The sequence below is a fragment of the Solanum stenotomum genome, chromosome 11 (genome assembly GCF_019186545.1).
Source record: "Solanum stenotomum isolate F172 chromosome 11, ASM1918654v1, whole genome shotgun sequence".
Taxonomy (NCBI): Eukaryota; Viridiplantae; Streptophyta; class Magnoliopsida; order Solanales; family Solanaceae; genus Solanum; species Solanum stenotomum.
The window spans coordinates 54,734,222-54,741,866 of NC_064292.1; the positions used below are offsets into that span (position 1 = coordinate 54,734,222).

A 7,645-nucleotide genomic window follows, 5' to 3' on the forward strand; every position below is an offset into this window, starting at 1 on the left:
CTTTATAGTTTGGCTCAAAAATGCCCTTACCGTCAATACTTTGGTCCAGAAATGCCCCTATAGTTACAAAATGGGTCAAAAATGCCCTTTTCCGAATAAATATATATTTTTTCTTTTTAAACACATCTTCGTCCTAATTAAAATATTATTGAAGAACACTATTCTTGTTTTCTTTCTTCTAAAATCACTTTAACAAATAAAAAGGTAGGAAATATTTTTTTTCTTCTTAATCTCATTTTATCAATTAAAATAGAATAACGTCATGTACCCTTTGGACATATAATATATGTCATATATAAGATTATAGTATATCCATCATTAATTTATATTTATATAACGATAAAAAATAAGAAATATTTTCATTTTTTATTTTTTTCTAAATTGAAGTAGGATAAACATTTGCTAATTTTTTTTTAAAAAAACATTATTAGAAAAGAATGTGTTAAAAAAAATATTTATTTGAAAAATGAGCATTTTTTACCCATTAAATAACAATAAGGGCAATTTTGGACCAAAATATTAACGGTAAGGGCATTTTTGGACCAAACTACAAACGGATGGCATTTTTGTTCCTTTCATATAGTTTAAGGGCATTTTTGAACCAAAGTATTAACGCTAAGGGCATTTTTGAGCCAAACTATAAACGGAGGGCATTTTTGTTCCTTTCACATAGTTTAAGGGCATTTTTGACCCTTTTCCCTTAATTAAAAGAAGTAGAAAATTCCTCCAAAGACCACCTACCCACGTACACCAAACCTTCACAATAATACATAAACAATAGACAGCTAAAAATATGTTCCAAAAAATATTTGATTTTCTTATGCTTAATTGATCAAAATTATTATTTTTTTAAATATGGTTCTTAACACCCATCGTGAAACTAACTAGACCAAGTATCAACTGATTACTTTTTTGAACTATCACTATTTACTCAAGTAGATATACTTTAATACGTGAATAATGATAATTTAAATAGAAAAACGAGAATAATTAAAGTAGAATGTGAAACCCCCACAAAAGCAAAAGAAAACGTGTTTTTATCACTAATCTTTAAATTATTGAATCAAGTGGGAAAGTCAGTGAGAAAGAAAAAAGGGAAAGAGATTTGTCATTTCCTTAATTAAATTAATTTGTGTATGGAAAAAGTGAACTTTGAAATTCTGAAATATGTTACATCCTCCGTTTACTATTATTTGTCAGGTATACTAAAAACAGTTGTTCTAAATTAATTGTCAATTTAAACAATCAAGAAATAATTAGTCATTTTTTCCAATTCTACCCTTAATAATTATATAACTACTGGTTTCAAAAGGTACTGGTAATTTTAAAGGTACAAGACTACTTTAATGTGAAAAAAGTTACTTTTACAGTTTTCAAAATATACAAACCATTTTAATTATGATTGATAGTAGGGTTATATTAGTCAAATTGTACCTTATATTACTCTCTCCTTTCACTATTATTTGTCAGGTATACTAAAAAGTTGTCCAAAATTGATTGTCAATTTAAATAATCAAGAAACAATTAGTCACTTTTTTCCAATTCTTCCCTTAATAATTACTTAACTACTGGTTTCAAAAAGTAGTCATTTTAAAGTTACAAGACTACTTTAATATGAAAAGTTGTTTTACAGTTTTCAAAAAAGTACAAACTATTTTAATAATGATTGATAGTAGGGTTAAATTAGTCAAATTACACTTTATATTAATTTTTTCTTAAGGGTTGTGCATGATCTTATCCTGACAAACAATAGTGGATGGAGCGAGTAAATTTTTCTTAAGGGTTGTACATGATCTTATCCTGACAAACAATAGTGGATGGACACAAAGAAGAAAATGTTAACACAAATGAAATTTAGCAGAAACTAATTTATGGATGGAAAAAGTGAACATTGAAATTGCTAATTTACCATTAATTAAGGAGTTTAAATTTTAAGATAATTATTCAATACTCTATTTAAGAGATTTGGGTGTCTGACTAAATATTTTAAAATATATGGTATAAATATTATAAGTGATATTATGCGTAATTTTTTTAAAAGTATAGATAAAATAAGTATATATGATAGTAAAGTATGTCTAGTTAGGTATTTGTTTCTCAGATGTAACTTTTATCATTAACATGGTAGGATAATGTCGGAAATGTGAGAATTGTAGCGTACTGTCCAGGTCAGCAGTGGCGTACTCACATCCCTAGGGTGTCCGATTAGACACCCTTCATCAAAAATTTACATTGTATATATATGTCAAATTCTATATTTAAAGAATATATATTTAAAGTTGGACATCCTTGACAAAAGTTATGCCTTTGACGCAGTGATAATGGGTGTGCATTTGAATGAAGAAATTTTGGATTTGAATCCCATTTATTAGACGACTAGATACCACTTTTTACGGAATGCTGTTATTAGAAAATTCCTTAAACAATTAAAAATAAATAAAAGAAGAGGAAAGTTGGTGAGAAAGAAAAAGTGAATTACATGCCCTACTTGAATGGAAAAAAAGAATCAACAAATATAAATAAAGACTACAGGAGGACAAAAGTTTATGGCTATTTTTATTAATTAAAAGAAGTAGAAAATTCCTCCAAAGACCACCTACCCACCTACACCAAAACTTCACAATAATACATAAACAATGGACAGCTAAAAATATGTTCCAAAAAATATTTGTTTTTCTTATGCTTAATTCGAACAAGGACTAGTAAAAAAAACAAGGCCGACAACTTGTTAGGTAGAGTTTCATTTTATGTCGTTTTATTTAGATTATTCTTATTAATTTAATTTATTTTTGGTTGACAAATATTTTGATCCTAAGGTGAGTTTTAATGGATATCAATAAAATCGGTATGATGTTTCAAGTTAAAATTTTATCTGAGGCAAGACTGCTACATATTCTGTCTAGTGTAAATTTGCTAAAAAAATATGTGATTTAGTTCCTTTAGCCAGCAAGATGAATCATTAAAAAAAGAAGAGAAAATTCAATAGCATAATTCAATGTATCTGATAGCAAAAGGTACGTATGTTCATCTCTTTTGACAACTCTGATTCTAATTCACACAACTCCGACTCCAGTGGAATACGTTTGATTCCTGGAAATAGCTCCCTTTGGCTCCGTTAGCTTTGTGATGTGAGGCGACTTACTAATAGTTCCAATGCTCATCTGCAATTCCCTCGCTGTCTCAAGTCATGCTGTCTCTTTAATTGTTTCGTCTTATTTCCCAATTGATCCGTTCTACTACACATTTGTATATTCGTATCGTCTTGGAACTTAGAAATTTAATTCTCTCACATAATCTCCATAGAATGAATATTAATTCAAGACTTTAAGAAGTGTTAAAATAGCTCGGGGCTTCTCAAACACACATTTCCAAAGGGTTGCTTTACTTGAGGATCAATAAAGATACAATTAAATCTCTTATTTACATACCATTTTATATTCAACATGCAAAGTTTAAAAAATTTAAATTTGTTCGCATCCTTTAACTCAGCAAGGTTAATGATGGCTCAGCACAAACGGAGACAAGTGTTAGGGTTTTGTCCTGATTTTCTTACCATAATTTAAGATTTTTTTTTCCTTAAAGAAAAGACAAAACATTACCATAAATGTTTTTACTTTTCTTGAAAGGAAAATATAATATTCTTTCATATTTGGTTTATTCTCTCCTTTTAGGACTCTTTTTCTAGTAAGAAAAGGTTTTAGAACTCTATAAATATAGGTTTATTTCTTTTAACACAAACACAATAGTATCCACAATGTAGATATTTAAAGAGTTTAGTTTATGGGGAGATTTATTCTCTCAACAGTTATAATATTTTTCTTTTAAATTAGTTTTCATATTAATAATATTATGTTTTAGTATCGCTTTATTTGTCATCTAATTTATCACCGTCTTGATTGCAATTGTAAGCTTCCGCATGATGCCCTAATCACTCTTCATAAACCAACAACAAGATGGAGGATTAATTTGGTGAGCTCCTGCCAATAGGAGAAAGAAGAACGGAAAAAAAATGTATTGGTTATGAAGAAGACTTTGTAGCAAACAGAAGGAGAGAATTACATAACAAGATGAAAAGTTTCCAGGAAGATGGGATGGGGTCTACTCAATTGTTTTGAATTATTGCTATGTGGTCCACAGTAATATGAACACAATGGAGGCTGCAAAGAAAGACTATACTTTGGAAAATATCTCAGTTGAATCGAATTATTGTGAGTTAATTCTACCATTCTATTTGATATCTTGTACCCGCATAGGGGCCTGACTTGATTCAGATTTGTGTCGAGAAGTTTCACATAGAGGGTAAAACACTCTCTAACAAAGGTTACTCAATATTCAAGGCTCAAAATATAAGTGGAAGAAGCTGCAAAGAAAGACTTCCACCTTAGAAAATATCTCCATTGAATCAAATTATTGCGAGTTAATTTTACTCGATATCCTGCCCCTACATAGGGGCATGACTTAATTTAGATTCACATTGAATTTAAAGTCTCACATTAAGAGCCAGGCTTGAATCCAAAAATATTTAGCTAAGAATAAAGGAATAATTATGGCCTACCACAATCATTATGGTTATCCCTCTCTCTTTCCTGCCAAAGAAAAATATCCCTTAATTTTTCTACATTTGTAGTCTTACATGATATATAGGTACAACCTTTATTATTTCCTTTGTTAGTTTTTTTTTATCGATAGATTTGTTGCAACCTTGGAACTTAAAGGATAATGAGTTCGTCTCCTACTCTTCTCACTTAAATATCAAGCTTAGAGACGTGCATTATTTGGGTTAAATCGAAGGATGTTTATCTGACCAACCTTTGGTCTATGAGGCTTTGCCGCTGATTGTTCCAGGGAAGGTATTTATATATGGCAATAGTTATTTCCAACCAACATTGAGTACTACTAAAATAAGTACTGTAATTCTATGTTACTCGGACTCTCTAAAAATATCAATGCAAAAGGAAGAATATGTGATTATATTTCGACAAAAGTCAAACAGAATGAATTATTGCATACCCAATTTCTTTCATGAATTTCTCTCGGGCCAAGAGTCGAGTTGTTCTGTTACAAACAGAGGAAACATGTGCCCTTCACAGGAAGAATCACCGGGTATTTTTCTCGGTTACCAGTCTTCTCTGCAAAAGTAATCCAAAACCAGAATAAAAACATAGTTAATAGGATAACAGGTAATCACATATTCCTAATCCTAAACGATCACAACATGTCTAATCATGAATTACTGCATTTCGTCTTTGAGCAAAGGGCTTAAAAATCTACCATTCAATGTTTACAAAGTGGATCTGTTGTCATTTATCTCATGTAATAGACAAGTTAATACAACGACATTTCTCTGTACTTGAGAACTCTTTAATACGACACTCTTTTCTTTTAGTCTGTTCCAGAAAAAGAAATGATCAATATCAGTAGGGGTGACAAATGGGTGGAATGGATCGGATTTGGATGGATTGAATATGGATTGGGTTAAAATGGATTGGATCACAATCCACCCATATAAAAATATGGGTAAATATGGATTTGGTCAATTATGGTTTGGATAAAATGGTTGTAACCCACTTTANCTTTAATTTCCGTCAAAAAATATTAAATCAAAACTAAGTTGTTAATACCTCAACCCCTACCATCCCGAAGCTTCTTTTATCCACCTGTTTTGGAAAATTTTCTTGCCATTCATGTGCAATTTATTTTTCGGGTCATCTATTTGTCAGAAAATGGAAAATGTGTTCCCTTCATAGGCAGTGTCCCCAAAGTAGCATCTTCCCACTTTGTCCAAAATCAGAATAAAATTTGTTAGAACCATTGCCAATAGGGAAAAGAATACGAAGAAATAATTTATATATAAACAGAGAACACAATTTCATGAGTTATATACCTAACTATAGTTAATCTATAATCCTGGGCTTGTGGGAAAGAGCTGCAAGAGTTTCTTAGAAGAGGAGCAAGTGGCCTCTTCTTCATATCTGCTCTTCCTTATCCCAATTTGAAGCTCAGCTTCATCTTTATACAACAAACGAACTCCATATTCATTTATTTCTCCAGAAAAATATAACCTAATGCCCCCATAGTCATTTGGTGTTTTTCCATTTGCATTAGATGCATCCCATAAGCTACCAAGAGGTACCAACAAAAAAATAATAGTATCTTCCTCAATATCTTCTGAATAGTTGGATAAGGCAAGTTTTTGTCTATAAGCTAAGGTAGGGTAACATGTGCGTACATATGTTATAATAAAAATAGTTTTTAACGGCAATAAATATGTACGTTAGCAAAAAGTGTTGAAATCTTTACCAGTATTAGTTATTTGTTATTGGATCCAATGTCGTTATGGGCTTTGACAACATTTGCAAAGAGTTGCAAAATGTAATTGTCACTAGCAACTGCCTCTAAAAAGATAAGTTATTCTCGTTTATTAATTGTCAGTAATTATCATTTTTTACCAGTGACACTTCGAACCCACCTATATGGATTATACTGAATTTGTTGTTGTTTTATTGTAAATCTGATGCTGATCATTTTGTGTTAATGGGTGCAGGGTGACAGGTGAAAAAGATGTGCAATTTAAAGTTATGTATTGTGGAGCATTCTAATCTCCATCAACTCAAGAATGAATGGGGAAATAGCAAGTACCCTATGGTGCCTGGGTAAATTAATTTGTTCTTGTCTATTTTCTTTTATTTTTGGTTAAAAAAATTCAGATTTTTTTTAATCGTTAGATCCCAAAATATTAACTAGAATTTTCACTAACGAGATTCAAAAATATTAAGGCACAAAGAAGCTAACATGATTCAACATCCACTATATATTCACATAAGTAATTTTTCGGCGAAGAACATTTACTAGATAGTTTTCCTTTTCTCTATATCTTTTCAATTTTTCACATTATATTTTGGATTTGAAAGCAATCCTAATTTAATTCTTAGTCTATAATTGGCCATTTTTAGCTCTTGATACCTCAGTAAATCCTAAGTTGTTGGGACATGTTACTCCCTCTGTCCCATTTTATAAGAGTTAGTTTGACTCGGTATGAAGTTTAAGAAAGAAAGGAAGACTTTTAAAACTAGTGGTCTAAAATGAATGATACAAATTTGTATGACTATAAATTATTTCATTAAGAGTAAAATTAACATTTTAAAGTTAAATGTGTTATTCTATTTGGGACGGACTAAAAAGAAAAGTAAATCATATAAACTGGGATAGAGGGAGTAAAAATTAGCGGAATTTGTGTCGATTCTATCTACTCGTGAGTGTAACTAATTGAAATATAATTGCAGGCATGAGGTTGTTGGGGTTGTAACTGAGGTCGGAAGCAAGGTGGAGAAATTTAAGGTTGGAGAAAAAGTAGATGTTGGATGTATGGTAGGATCATGTCGAAAATGTGAGAATTGTATATATAATGTGGAAAACTGGAAGGAAGCTAGTGGCTGGAAGTTGCATAGGAGGTATGAAAGACACTCGAGAAATGTTGGATTTCGTGGCAAAACATAACATAACACTAGATGTTGAAGTCGTGCCAATGAACTACGTGAACACAGCGTTGGAACGTCTTCTGAAATCGAATGTGAAATATCGTTTCGTGCTCGACGTTGGCAATACATTGAGCAAGAAATGAGAATATTAATAGGGGGGGGGGGGG

The 7,645-nt window shown here is 31.1% G+C and overlaps 1 protein-coding gene and 1 pseudogene across 1 annotated transcript in view; one reads left to right on the top strand and one right to left on the bottom strand.

Annotated features, from left to right (window-relative positions):
• LOC125843862 (uncharacterized) overlaps nt 1–7,645 on the bottom strand; it is a 573,332-nt gene that overhangs the window by 557,311 nt on the left and 8,376 nt on the right. The window lies entirely within an intron of this gene.
• Nucleotides 4,679–7,645, top strand: part of LOC125843894 (8-hydroxygeraniol dehydrogenase-like) — a 74,096-nt pseudogene continuing 71,129 nt past the window's right edge.